Raw genomic sequence first — 15832 nt, 5'->3', positions numbered from 1 at the left:
CATCAAAGTCAACACTTTCTTGTTTTGCATGCCAGTACAAGGAAATGATAATTAAATTTCAGCCATCCTGTGTATCACTCCATTCTAATTCAATATGGATACCAATAATAAATGTCTATGAAATGGCAGTGGTAGTAAGCTTTTGCCTGAATTTTCAAAGAATTTCAGTGAAGATACAAAAATATCATTATTCAAATGTTTTTATAGTATGTATTTTAGCAAAGCTATATATAATTAGGAGAGAGTTTAAAAGAATACCAAATATATGTATACTAACAGGAAAGTATATAGATGATGATAGGGATGAAAATATACAGCTTTAAGAATTCTAACAACCTTGCCCTACTGACCTTTCCCGAAAGCAGATCACAAAGAAGCTTTGGAAAGAGCAAACCAAAGGTCGCTCAAGGAAGTCAGGATTAATAAAGAGAATGAATACAGAAGAATGGACATTGTTGTTATACTTTCCAGATTCTAAATCCATTTGAATCCCATGACAGACTTTGCCAATCTTCCATTTTTTAAAAAAAACTTCACAATATAATGCTATCATTGTGAGTAATTACAATGTGAGAATAAAAGAAAAATAATAATCTAAGGCTAAGTCTTGTGTCATTCTCTAAAACACATGACTTCCAAAGATTGCTCCAAATCACAAAATACAAATCAAAGCAACTAGTTACCAGAAAATTGTCAGGGATGACAAAAGATGGAAGAGTCATAAGATTAGAGATTTAAAGGGATCTTAAAAGTCATCTAGTCAAATTATTTATTTTACATATGTGGAAATTGAGGACCAGTGAAGTTAACTGATTTACTCAATTTCAACAGAATCAGAATTTGAACACACACCCTCTGTTTACAAAATCTGTGACCTTCAGGGAAGAAAAGCACACAAATAAATCATCAGTTGAGTTGAGAATAGGTCAAGCCATTCTGGAAAGCAATTTGGACTTATATGAATTGATACAGAAAGTAGGCAAAATGAAAAAAAATATATATATATATATATATATACATAATCATTGTGCACAATAAATGGAAAGAACAAAAAGATGAAATGCACAAAGATTTTTAAAAAATGAGAAATTGTTCAACAAAACTAAACTATCTGTTGTACCTGTCAACAAATGAAATGTTGCATATCCATAATATCCCATCTCTGCAATGAAGGGAAGAAGATATATTTCTCAATTCTTCTCCAACTCAAATATTAGAAACTGAGTTTCAAGGAATATTAATATATTCAGAAATGAATGTGTTATTTTTAAAAGGCATCAAGAAAAAATTAAAATAATTGTTAAAAATACAATCAATTGAACTTTTTGAGCTAATAAAATCTGAGCATTAACATGTAAACTATAACATTTGAAAACTCAGGGGTTCATCTTTATTGTTGTTACAAAAATTAAAGAATCCATTCAGGAAAAGGGAATGTACTATCCTCTGATCTCTTCTCCTGATCTCAAAGAAAACCTTCTACTGCTCTTAAAAATCTAGTGGAAAAAAAAACAAATCTAGGATAGACTCCCCCAAATTTGATAATTGTCATTAAATGTTCATAGAGAGAAAAACATTAAAGCCTGATGATTCCTTGTGTATGTGGTGGTGGTGGTGTTGCTGCTGCACCTGTTATTGATGAGGAGGATGAAGAAGCTTTTCATCTATGACTTTATGATTATCAGTTCAGAAAGTGACTCAGTCAAAAAAGAACACTTAATCAAGGCAATAATTCAATGTATATATGATTTCATCCAATGGAATAGATCTTTTAGATAGTAATCCATATCTCTATCTTTATCATGGAGGATTGGATTGCACACTGAGGCTACAATCAGTGAGATCTGAATTCAAATCCAGCCTCAGAACTTACTGTGTGACCCAGAGAAGGCATTTAACCTTTGTTTCCCCATTTGTAAATAGCACCTATCCTTCAGAGTTGCTGTGAAGATCAAATGAGACAATATTTGTAAACACTTTGCAAAGCACTATGTAAATATTAGTCATTGTCATCGTTGTTGTTTTTCAAGACTTTCTATAAACCCTCCCCGGTCTTTCTTTCCCCCAAGCCAATGCTTCCCTCCTGATATTACCTTGCTTTTACTTGTGCATGTTTTGTTTTCTAGATGGCCTAAGTTCCTCGAAGGCAAGAACTCTTTCTATTTTGGCACCACTAGCCCATGTCTCAGTTCCTGGCACACTGTAGGACCTTAATAAATACTCCTGGATCGTATATACCATCAGATCTGTAGGTAATGTTTTGCTGACCTGCCTTCCACTCCTCCCCATGCCTTTCTTTTTTATTCATTGTTAGACGGGACAGTATGAGGTAATGTAAAACCACATGTGATCAATAATAAATCATTAAAATTGAATAAAGAATTGCCCACTGATTGATGGCAGCATAGGCTTTGGGCCTTTTCTTAGTTATTAACTACTCTTGCTTTATACACATCCAAATCTGAGCCCTGTGCACAGTCTTTGAAGCCTTACTGAAAAATTCATCGTGTTATAGTTCAAGTCAGACTAGAAATCAGACTAGAAAGAAATGTGCCCAATCAGAGGTGACATGATGAAATATTATCATCTTACAATAAAACTAATGTATGTTAGGCTTGTGAAATTAGAAAAAAAAATCTGAGACAGAATGAAGCTCAATCTTCCAGTCAGCCCTTAGTACAAGCATAAATGAGGCGTCATTCAAAGTCATTGGCTGTCGACGTTACTAAATGGTTCCCAGTGAAAATTTCAATCTTAAAAATCCATCAATGTGAATCAGAAAGATGACTCCAAAACCATGTAATCATGAGGGGAAAGGACATGTAAGAGTAAACTGGTTTGTACGTGGGGATCAACTCAAATGATTAATGTACTAATGTGTTAGGCAGAAAACCCCAATTTGCTTTAAATGCAAGGACTGGAGAATGAACAAATAAAACAATAATTTGTGAAGCACCCAGTGCATACTAGTGCCTACATTAAGCAGTAAGAAAGAATGACCATTGTGTTGGGGGCTGAAAATTGGATAGCTCAAGGTAAGTAGGTTCTGGAAATACACAAACATAAATGGAAAACTCCTTGCCTTCAGGGAGCTTACATTCTCTTGGGGACAGAGTATTTACACAGATAATTATGCACAAAATTAATCAAAGATGATTTGGCTGAGGAAGGCCCTAGGAGTAAGGGCAGCAGAAAGACTCGTGCAGGAGACACAACCTGAGCTGAACTTTGAAGGAAACTGCAACTGTACGAGGAGAGAGTGTGCCTTTCAGGCATAAGGGGACAGACTGCCATGGGGACAGGAGATAAAGATTGTGTATGAGGAACAACATAAGACCACTTAAATTGCATTATATCAGTTCATGAAGAGCAACGCATAATAAAGCGACAGAAAAATGCCGAATAAAGGTATTTGGGTTTTATCCTAAAGATAATAAGAAATCACTTCAGTTTCTAGGGCAGGGGACTGTCACACATTTTAGATCTGTGTTTTAGAAATAACACAAGCAGCTGAACAGGAAATGGATTGGAAAGGGAAGAATCTTGAGGCAGAGAAGTCAAATAGGAGGCTACTTCAATAGCCCAATAACTTGGACTATAATGACAAATGGCTTTGCAGAAAGAGGGAAAGGGGATGGACACAAGGGAATCAAAAAAACTTGGTAATGGACTAAATATGGAAGGTAAGAAAAGTCGAGAGTCTAGGGTGACCGTAATATTGGCAATCAGGGTGAATGAGGAGATGGAGGTTCCCTTGAAAGAAATACAGCAGTGACCAGAAATAAGTTGTGTTTTGGACATGTTGAATTCAAGATGCCAATATGACAGCCAGTCAGCAAGATGGGAGTCCAGGAGACAGTTTGGGGCTGGATCTATATCTATATGTCTAAGTCTAGCTCTAACTTTATTGCTATCTTTATCTCAATATGTAGATAAAGACAGATAGAAAGAGAGAATACAGAAAGAGAAAGAGGTACAGAGGGAAGTAAAGATGACACAACATAAACATATATATATATATATATACACATATATATATGTATATGTATATGTATGTATATATATATATGCATTCATTCCCTCACATGCATTTACTTATAAATGTGGATATGTTCATGAAATCAGAATCAAGATGTTGAAGTCCTAAGAATCAATGAGATCAGCTAGAGAGACAGATCATACCAAAAGATGACAAGAAGATTCAGAATAGAGTTTAAGGGGAATACCCAGAACGACAGGGTGGACCAAGAAAGGAAACTGATTAAAAAACGGTCACACAAGTACAAGAATCAAGAGGGCCCAATCACGAAGACCTTAAGATAAAAAATGTGAGAGGAGAATGGTCCATGTCAAATGCAACAAAAAGATTGAGATGGGTGATCACGGAGGAAGAGTCATTGATTCAGCAATTAAGAAATCATTTGGCAATTTTGGAGGGGAGAAATGTTGGAATCTTTACAAACTGTTAAGTCATTAGAGTTGATAGAGACAATAATTATCTAATTTAGCATAGTTCAGTATCCTTGATCTGATCTTACAAGGAGATGTGTTGGGCCAGAAACTGAAACAATGTACTAAGTAGAACTAATTGATACAGTACTTGTGTTCACACCTTTACTCATTGGAGTTCACATGTTTGAGAGATTTCAGGGTTTAATATGAGATATCCGAATTTACACCTCCCTTGAAGCTCTCGGGGCCAGAGAGCACGCTGGAAGATATCCCACAATCCCACTCTCTCATATATAAGAAACAGACAGAGGCTCTTGGAGAGAGTTTAGCTGAATTAGACTGGAGAGGAGCATGCTGGGACAGACACAGAGCATTCTGGGAAATTGAGAGCCAGAAGCCCTCTCTCAGAGGCAAAAGAGATTCATTCCATTTTCCATCTGGCTGGCTGAGGCTGAAGGACAAACCTTTGGATTTGAAGACATTCGGAGGGAGCTCTTGGAACCAAGAAGAGAGATAGGCCTCAACTAACCAGGATATTGTGGAAGGAGAAAATAAACGTTTGCATTTTTACAAGCTGGCTGCATTTTGGGTGATTATTACTTTCAACTGAAACTAAGGCTGCCTCCAGAAAACCTCCCTGAGAAACCTTCTCCCAGAGAGAACCATTATATTATTTTAAAGAAAAAGAGCACCACAGAGAAACATTTCAGTTCAGTGACAAGGTGCAAAGCCAGACTGAAAAAGAGTAAGAGATGACACAGAGGAATGGAAAGACATTAAAAGGAGTCATCATAATCAGTAACTAACAATTTAGCTGAAAACAACCCTGAAGAGGAAAGTTATCCAACCCAGAGTGTGCACTTAACTGTTATAAATCTGTTTTTACAGTGGCTGCTTTTAAAAGTCAAAAGCAAATTTACTACAGGCCTTTCAGCTAAATCAAAGTGATGTCTCAACAGTCATGTAATAATAACAATATTTTATAATTATTCTTACATACTGTTTTAAACAAACATTTGGGCATATACTAATATTATTTTAAGAGTAATATATGGGAAATTCTGGCAGGTATTTCAGCACCTTCAAAGAGTATATTGTGCTTGATTTCACGTAGTTCACAGCAGATAAACCTGAGGATCACCTTCACCTTGAAAGGTAGGTGCCCCCTGAGTTCTGCAACTCCAGATTCAAGGAACTCTATCTAGTCACACTCTAAAAGCTGATGTTCATAAGCCCTCACCAAAGTAGCTACCATTCAATAGTTAGCCCAGAAACAGAGGGATTCAAACTAAAGCATTAATAAAAATGTCATAGTAAGAAAAAAGGGCAATAAAAAATAAAATTGCTACTGTGCAGAATTCTAAATTAGATCTATAATCAATTCAAAAAATCAGGCTATACAGGAAAAAATAATAGATCAAGAATACTTATTATCCAATGAGATGAACATAAAGGTTACCCAGAAGCATATATCTTTTGAATAGAAATAGGATAGGAACAGTATGAGTCTGATATAAAAAATGGACTAGAGGAGGAAAGCAGGTTAAGTGCCTACAGACTACCTATAATGACCTGCAAACTTCTTTATATACAGAGTTTCATTTTTCATCCTTAATAAATAGTCAATCTTTTCACATTATGTGCAAGGAGCTCTGTAGGTGCTAGGGATAAATGAAACAAACCCATTCTCAAAGTGCTTGTAATATGTGTGTGAGTAAATATGAGGCAATAATAAGTCAAATCCAGTCTCAGAAATTTACTACTTGTGGCATGTCACATAATGTCTCTCTGCCTCAGTTTCCTCACCTGTAAAATGAGGATAATAATAGCATCTGCCTTTCAGGGTTTTTTGTGAAGATCAAATGAGATCATTCATCTTTTGATATACCTGAGCGCACAGCAACCAAGGTAGCCACTATTATCATCTCCATTTTGCAGAGGAGAAAATCTAGGCATAGAAAGGTCAAGAATTAGAACAAAATCACACAAATTGATTGAGGTATAAGAGAGAACCTCATAAAGTTGCCTAAGAAAAGGAGGAGAAAGAGAATGGGAGGCAAGGGGATCAGGGCGTTTCATTGAATTAAAGTCTTTGCTCTGGAAACAACTTGGCCAGGGAAGGTAGAGAGCTGTGGAGCTGCAGTCAGGAAGAAGGGTTCAAATCCCATCTTTGACAGTTAACCCAGCTGTGTAACTGAGCAAGAGCTTAGTCCCCTTTAATAAAATGAATAAATTAACATGTAAATTATCTTCATCACAGAGCTGCTGGGACCGAATGAGAGAACACAGAGGAAGTGCTCTGAGAACTTGGAAATTTCCAGCTAATCTGTCAATGTTAACTATTGCCATCAGGAGACTCCTCAGACTTACTTGTGCCCTTCATAACCTACCACTTACTACTTTTTCTAGTCTCATATGTCTGTATCTCTGTCTCTGTCTCTCTATCCCTGTCTCTCTCTCTCTCTCTCTCTCTCTCTCTCTCTCTCTCTCTCTCTCTCTCTCTCTCTCTCTCTCTCTGTCTGTCTCTCTTGTTCTCTCTCTCTCACACACACACAGTGGTTCAGCCACACTGGCCCCCATGCTATTGATCATAACCACCAGTTAATCTCCCTTTGCCCTGCCTGTGCCTCATACCTGGAAAGTCCCTCATTTCTTCAACTCAGTAGCCCTCCTTTCCTTAAAAAAAAAAATCTACTGAGCTCTATTATCCTACTGATGGGACAAAGAAATAAGTCTGACATCAGAGCCATTTAAAGAAGTCTTTAGTGAAGAAATCCTTAGGGGCCTCATTCACATACTTGGAGATGTCCCTAAATCCACAAAGGCAATGCCAGCAGAAGTGCTGCTTCTGGAAGGTCAGGCCAGAAAGACTTTGAGAGCAGGCTTTTGGGAAGACCAATGAGAGTTAAGTTTGGCAAGGATCATCAAGAAAAGCTCCACGCCTAAGCAAAGAAACTTTATCATCTACCACCCACCACAATCACTAAAGCTAACAATCTCCCAGCACCTGTTTCTTTCCCTTTACCTGTATTACGAGTCAACACCCACAGAAGAAAACTCCATCCTCAAACCCCACTTCTTACTTTTATACGCCCAACCTGTTCCACCTTATCCTGCTTCTGTTATATTCCACCCCTCCCACCGTGCCCTCTAGAATTCCTATTTCATATTGTGATACAAGCTTCCTTTCATTCTGGATCATCTTTGTCTCCATACTCCTTCTATTTGTTAGCCTTCCCTGAAACTTACGCCCTTGCTGAGGATGCCATATTCCTGGCTTCCCTCTCCAGGCTGTACCTTTACCCACACCCCTAATATATTAGTCTTAGAGGGGAGATCAGAATATTCATTGCTTCCTACTGCTCCATCTAGACTTATAATCATCAATCAACAATCTTCCCACCTTTGAAATTCCCAGTATCAAAAATCTCCACCCACCCCTCCCAGTCCAGATAATGATGGTAGTTAGCTGCCAAACCATTCTCTCTCTTTCTTTTTCCTCAAGGAGTTAAGCACCTAGAGCTTAACCATCATTTTCCTCTTCCCTGACTCCTGTCCTTATTCTAATACACTATAGCATCCATGCTGAAGTTCACTCCTGATTCTTGTTACCTTAAATCTCATAATTGATTTTTTTAACTATATCTCAGACATACATAAAGATGTTCATGCTAACCCTAATGAAAACTTCTGATATTCCTCTTTCTGACAATAACTCTATAGCTTCCTATTACTCCTTAGCCTTCATTCCTCACAAATTCATTCTTCTCTCTCACCAAAAGTTCCCATCCTTTTCCTCAGGACTTTTTCAGGTAATTATCCCTTACCTTGCCATTTCAATTCATTTTCTCCAATCCTGACTTCAAAATAGCCATCTCAACTCTTTACTACCTTCTACTCTTGAATCTCTTGTCCCCTTGTCCTGTTGTCCTTTACCTACCAAATCTCAGCCCAGGATTATGCTTCTAAACTATCTCCTCTGCTCCTGAACTCATGTTGCTGAAGAGAATTGGAGGTCACCTAAGCCTATTGAATTATAATTTTTTTATTCTTATATATTATAAATTTATTATTATAAATCCTTATAAATTATATTTTCTTGTATAAATTTTATATTATAACATAATCCTTATTTTCTAATTTCAACTAAACCTTCACTGAAGCAAGATTTTTTTTTATTCCTCCTTAACTGATTCCATTTCATTCCTCACAAAGTCTTTCCCAATCTATTCTTCTCTCCACAAATCTCTTCCATTTCCCTCTTCTCCATCATATCTTAACTGATATTCTTTTTTTTTTTTTTTGATGAGTTTTCATGATAGACAGTATGGCTATCCATTAAGCTACAATACCTCTTACTGAGAGAAAATTAATATTAAAAACAATAACAACAGCAGCAAGAACAAAATGGGCTCTGGTGGTAAGGAACAGCTTGGCTGAGTTTGGCAGCCCATTCAGGCAAGAGCTGAAAAATGTTCTGAGAAACGAGGCTTAATAACAGAAGCCCTGCTGTAACTTGAGCCCCTGAGTGTTTCAGGGATAACAAAGACATTTTTTTAAAAAGTAGTTTGTTACCCAGACATTGATTTATAAGAGTGCTCAAAACCAGCCCCCCTGCCTTGCCCCTGCAATTCTCTGAGTAACTAGGACTTCACATTTTAAACTATTAAAATGAAATGGAGATGCAGGAGATAAAGGAAAAGAGGTCAGCATTTGTTTAAGGCTGCTCAATCCCGTGACTCATCCACCTTCCATTCCTAGTGATTAAGGCTATTTAAGCAATCACATGTATGTGGGGGGAGCTTATGTGTGTGTACGTATGTTTTAAACAAGATGGAACAATGAAGTACATACTATTCTCATACCTCACAGAGAATGATGAAGAGGAGTGAATTTCTAAAGCACTTTCATATTTTGCAGGCAGCAGGAATAGCAAAGCATTTCTAGCATCATCTTATACCAGCCACTACGCTCTCCTTCATGTAGAAGCTATAAAGGACTATCAAGACTACTTAAAATCACCTTCCTTTCTCTCCCCTTCTATCCCTCCCATCCTTTTACAAAAAAAAAATCAATCCTAGACCTGTCCAAGGTACAGAACAAGAATTCAGTTCCTATCCTCAGATTCTAAAGCTAGTGCTCTGTCCATTATTCTTGGACAACATCTCCCAATTCAATTAAAACACTAAAGGCTACATTTCATCAATAAATATCTACATATAGTAATCAAAATGCTAAATCTATATTGAGAAGCTTCTGAAGCTTAGTCTTGAAGACTAAGTTCCATAAATCTATACTGGCAATTAGAAAACAGCCCTAGAGTCAGAGATGATGGTGGCCACTGGCAGGGGGCGGGGAGGACTCTCAGGACACCGAGTGAATCTGATCACAGACAGTACTGGCTTCCTGTAGTATACCACATGTAATAATCTCTCTAATAGAAAGTTATCCAGACTATATAATCATAAATCTTAATGGTGAAGTCTGAAGAACCTTGAAACCATTTCTAATAAATGAAACTGAAAGTTTATAAAGGGTGATATCTGTAAATCTCACTTCATAAAACTCCCTTTCCCTCTCTAAAATCAATACAGTAGATACAGTATTATATCTTGTGGTACAAACACACATAGATCTTTCATTTGTCCATGGACCAGAGTTTATGTCAACATTTCTGGCACACATGTTTTGTTGGGTGCTGCCTTTATATAATCACTAGTGAAGTCTATGGAGGGGGGCTTGTTGAGGAATTTGATGAGTTTTCACCAAATAACTTACAAACCTTTTTGTATCATCTAAAGCAACTATAGAATGTTTGCTCCAGTCTTATTGGGAACAGTATATGTTTCTAGTTATTATCACAAGGGGCAATAATTATTATGGATTACCTCAATATCCAGAAAAAAATCCTTACAAAATTTCTATTTTTATTGCAACACAATCATATTCTTGGTTCAGGACTTCGAATAAGAAATTCCCTTTATGCTGTTGATGTGTTCTCACTGTCCTAAAGAAAGGGAAATCTAAAGAAGGTAAAATTTATAATAAAAAAAATAAGTTTTAAGATGTCAGTTCCACAACTTGTCAAATAATTAATACAACTTATCAAAGAGATCAATTCAGGGTCTGAAATAGATAAACCATCCAATGATATGAGATAACCTATGAAATCAGAAAAAAAATGCATGGTTTAGGATGGAAACCTAAAGTTCCCTAGGAAAAAAAAATAAAGAAAACAATTGAATGACAAACTGAATTATACAAAGAGAATTTTCACAACTGTGAATCTGGGAATGATCATTTTTACAACAAGAAACATTTATTGGAGAAAAGAGAATAATATTGTTCTATCTCACAGACAGATGATATGAAATCACGTTACCAGACACAATCTTTTTTTTTCCCTTTGTGGACAAATTTCTCACTTAGTTTTCTATGAGCTTCATTAGCTACTGATTCAGAAGGAAGAAAACCAGATCCTATCTAAAGATCAAATGAAATGATCCAGGGCATTTTTTTTGGCTTTTGTTTAAACAAACAAAACCTCAGAAACAACCATGAATCTAAAGCAGAGTCCTACCTTTTTGTGACAAAAGAAGGGAAGGAAGAAAAGAATTGTCAGACACAGTACTTAGATGTTTATTTGAGAAATCCATGCTCGGTGGCAACTAAATAAGAATAGAAAACAGGGTGAGTCCTTTGATACTAAGGTCATCAAAAGTCGAGATAATATTTTTTCATTCTCATTTACACTAAAAACAAATATCCTGAATGCAAGACAAAGTCACTGCACACTGAAAAATTACAGAATTGTCAAAAATACAAAACTTCCCCAAAGTTCAAAATAGCCTAGACACCGAGGATATAATTATTCTATATAGGGTATAATTATTCTATATTCCCTCCCCTCCTGAAGCCAGATTATTGGCAAATTTTCAAAATCTTAACTTAAATATGCATTCAAAGTAACCTAACCACTAACTGGTACTACATATCACAACCACCTTTTGATGACATTGGAGTGTCCTGGAAACTACCACACTGGCAAACATTCAGCAAATTTTATCTGAAATTTGTCCACCCTAAAAACCAAGCACAATGCTCTCTGTGAACACAGTAAGTACTTAATAAAGAAATGACTGATGAATGAATGTCATGGCCTAACACACGCCTTGCCAGAATGCATAAGCTTTTGGTTCCTATGTATAAGATCCAGGTCAATTTTCCAGCCATAACCAAAGGTTTGGATCAGCTCAGTAGGAAGCTTTGCAAGATCAAATTCAGAGGTTTAGATCCAATTCAATGTCCTCTGAAGTTAAGCCAGAATTGTTTAGTCCTCTCAGTAAGAAATGGAAGGGAATCCAGGACTGTGCAGGACCTCCCTTAGGATATCACACCTAATGATAACCGCCCCCCCCAAATAAATTGGAGTATGCCTCTTAGATACAGTTGAGTATAACTACAAAACCACTTCATCAAAATCATTTTAATATAATCAGTGATCTATGTATAACATTGAAACTGAAATCATAAAATATTTTGTCAAATTCTGTGAGTAGCAGCTAGTGTAGACACAAAGGCAAATGAGTAGCGTAGCTGTTATTGCATTACTGAATACCAAGATTTCAGTGTCAAGTCACTTAAATGCTGTTTGCCTCAGTTTCCTCAACTGTAAAGTGAGAATAATAATAAGTGTCTACCCTGGAGGGCTGTTGTGAGGATCAAATGAGATTTTAAAAAAAGACACTTAGCACAGCATCTGACACATGATGGGTACTATACAAATATCTCCTCCTTCCTTCTCCTTTTCAGCTCATTTTTATGCATTATCTTGCCCCACTGAGTGTCCCTGAGGGCAAGGATTAGCTTTCTTTTATGTTTGTATCTCTAGTGCTTAACACAGTGCCTGACATATAGTGCTTGTTGCCTGCCTACCTGCAAAAGAAAAGAACCTATTATCTCTTCAGGTAGGCCATTCCACTTAGAGATAGTTCTAAAAATTAGAAAGATGTTTCTCCCAGCTATCAAAACTAAATTTGCCCACCCAGAGCTCCCAGTATTCTCCAATGGGACTGAATAGAACATGTCTAATCCCTCTCTTCCACATGCCAGATCTCTAATGTTCCTTCCAGCTCTAAATCTCTGAGCCAGAAGACTTTCAAGTGCCTAATTTTAGATCTCATGTTCCTCCATCTGTTCTCTTCTCCAGCATTCCAGAGATTGTCAATATTACTGATTTTGAACAGATAAGGGGTTAACAAGAAATTATTATCCTCCTACCTTCCTTCTCCATTCAGTTCAAGGGAGAGAAAGGAAGAACATGTGTACATGCATTTATGTATAAACGTTGGCTAATCTGGCAGACGTTCAGACAACAAGCTCATCTGGCAAAGCTTTTCCATAAATCTATAGTAAAATTATAATTGGCATTCCCATTAAAGACCCTGAAGCAATGCAAGCATCAAAATCATCACAGAAGGATTAAAGTCTAGGCAACATTCTTTGAATGTGAAATATATTTCATTTTATTCCAATTCCTTGAAAACTAGTGATTGTTTTTATAGTTCACATGTGTCAATTAACAAAATTTTTCATTGAATCACAGAATCTCAGAATTGAAAGAACACTTTGGTTTATCTAATTCAACCCTAATATGAATTAAAATCCCTTTTGAAATATTCCTAAAATGTCAACAGCCGGTCTTTAATTAAAGAACTTCTTCAAAGGGAACCGCTTTTCCAGAGGCAGCCCATTCCACTGATGGATAGCTTGAATTTTAGGAAGTCTTATCCATGCCTATGTTTGTCCTTTTGTAATTTCCATTGGCTGTTCCTGGTTCTATCTTGGAACCAAGCAGAAAAATCTCTTCTTCCATATGTACTTCATCAGTTTCATAAAGACAATATCAAGTACCCCCTACTGTTATGCCACAGTTCTCTTTAACTGTCCTGACTCAGTTTCCTTGTACAAGTTTCCCTTGTCCCAGTCTCCCTAATTACTCCCCTAAGCTGTAAATCTTCTTCTGGTCCATGAAGGCTGAGGACCAATTAGTCTAAGGTTATAAATTGTTAGCCCAAGCAAGATAAACAAGAGAGTAGACCTCCTGATTATCTTCTGTCCTTGAGAATTTACAACATCCCTCTAAAATATTCCAAGATAGTTCACTAACATCTTTATCTCTGGGTATTCAGACATCCTGTCTCTGGGTTCCTTTTTGATTCATAGGCTTTTCCAACTGGGCTTCCCGCTCTTTCCTACTCTTTCCCTCTTCTTTGTCTCACAAAAGGTATATAAAGGTTAGAGATTCTCCATTCATTGCTGGAGAATGGCGGCTGGCTGTGGATGCTGGACGCTGGATTCTTTGAGATGATAGTCTCCTCCAGACCTGGGACCAACATGAATTCCTTGGTCCCAGTATATCTTTATCTCTGTCTGACTGGATAATTTGAGACGAGAGTCCTGTCCAGTCAATCTTACTCTCCCATTAATAAAATATTAAAAATTCTCTAATCTCTCTCCTGCCTCAGTTTCTCTGGCATTACACTACCTTTGCCCTCCTTCAGTCTAAACATTCTAAGTTCATAAAACAATCTCAAAGTCCTTCATTTTCTTGCTTTTCCTCCTCTGGATATTCTACTTGTCAGGGTCCTTCATATTCCCATCTGCTTCCCCTTCTTCTGTTGCCTCAAATGCACCTGGCAAAGGCAATGGAGGTCATCCCAGCCTGCCATCTGGTAGTTTTCTATTGTAACTAATTACTCAGCTAACTAGGTTCTAAGCTCTCTTATTTCTGCACAGAAGCAGTACTGAAAGTGCCCTAAGCCTTCCTTTAGTTCAGTACCCTGAGGCAAAGCCTTAGTTATCCTGCCCATTATAGTCCCATACCTCACTCCCTAACCAAACCAATAATCACTCAGTCAGCCAATAAGCATTTTTTTGGGAGGGACTAAACTGTGCCAGACACTGTGCTAAATGTTGGGGATTCAAAATAAGGCAAAAGTTAGTCCCTGGTCTCAAGGAGCTCCAAGTCTAAAGAGGGAGACAATGTCTAAACTATTTACAAACAAAACATACATGATAAATTAAGAGATAATTGAAAGAAGGAAGTATCACTAAAGGGGATGGGAAAATTTATATATAACATGGCATTTTTGCTGGGATGTGAAGGAAAGCCAAGAAGTCAAATAGAAGCATTCACTAAACCTTTTAAAAAGCATGACCTTTCTAAAAGTGTGTCTTATGTTCACTTCCACTTAGACATTTATAAACGAATTCAAAATGAATTCTGGATTCAAAATCTGTTCAAGACAATGAGTGTATCTAAGATTTCATAATCTTCTTGGAGGACTAAAGTTAGACATTCACCAAAGGTAAAGCTAAGATTGATCTCACTTGATTTACCCCAGGCATAAGGATTCTTCCTCCTCAAATTACCTTATGGTTATAGGAGGAATTACCCTCAAGAGTTGCCCATCAGGTAGGTTAGATTAGGTGAATAATTTTCCTTAAGAAAAAGGATAGAAACTAGATAGTGATTTCATGGATAAAGGAAACTTGTTTGAGAAAAAAATCCCTTTATCAATACAAACTGATACTTTCTCTCCCACTCAAATAAAAATGGATCCTTTTGTCTGCATATTGATTTAGAAGACCACAAATTAGTATTATCTATATTGCATTGTATTTTTGTGCATTTTGCTAAACATCCTCCAATTACATTTTAATCTAGTTCTAGCAGTCCTGGGAATTTGACACCATAGCAACATTTTGAGGACCTAAAACTTTGGCTCAAGGTCACACTACCAGTAAGGATACTCCCCAAAATTCAAGCTATCCTTCAGTGGAATGGGCTGCCTCTGGAAAAACAGGTTCCCTATGAAGAAGTTCTTTAATTAAAGACTGGATGTTGACATTTCAGGAATATTTTAAAAGGGATTCTAGTTCATATTTGGGTTGAATTAGATGAACCAAAGTGTCCTTTCAATTCTGAGATTCTGTGATTCAATGAAAAATTTTGCCAAAAGGCATATTTGAACCCAGGGCTTTCCTGACTTCAAGATCAGCTCCCTACCACTGGACCACAGCTGCCTCTTCTTTTTCTTCAAAGAAGAAGCCATATAGACCATCAAGGAGGCTTCCTGGTTCCTAAATACAAAATAATCTGGATACAGAGAACTTGAGCAGTCCCTTCAGATTTGTGACTGACTCACTACTACCTGCAACCCAGAAGCAGGAAAAGTTTTATTCAACTGACTCAAGGCTATCTCCCCTACAATTATATTTTTTCTGCTGTTGCTAAATTAATGTCCTTTCTATTACTAAATATTGTTTCATTCTAATCTTGAACTTCAGATACCAAGTCCTGGATCAAGTCTGGCCA

At 37.0% G+C, this 15832-nt stretch overlaps 1 pseudogene; it reads left to right on the top strand.

Annotated features, from left to right (window-relative positions):
• The window catches only part of LOC127547000 (dTDP-D-glucose 4,6-dehydratase-like), a 32108-nt pseudogene extending 21316 nt beyond the window's left edge, over positions 1 to 10792 (top strand).
• The last annotated feature ends 5040 nt before the right edge of the window (positions 10793 to 15832 follow it).

This window comes from Antechinus flavipes, chromosome 2 (genome assembly GCF_016432865.1).
Source record: "Antechinus flavipes isolate AdamAnt ecotype Samford, QLD, Australia chromosome 2, AdamAnt_v2, whole genome shotgun sequence".
Classification (NCBI taxonomy): Eukaryota; Metazoa; Chordata; class Mammalia; order Dasyuromorphia; family Dasyuridae; genus Antechinus; species Antechinus flavipes.
Note: the sequence above shows the minus strand (reverse complement) of the source record. Positions and strands in the feature narration are given on the sequence as shown.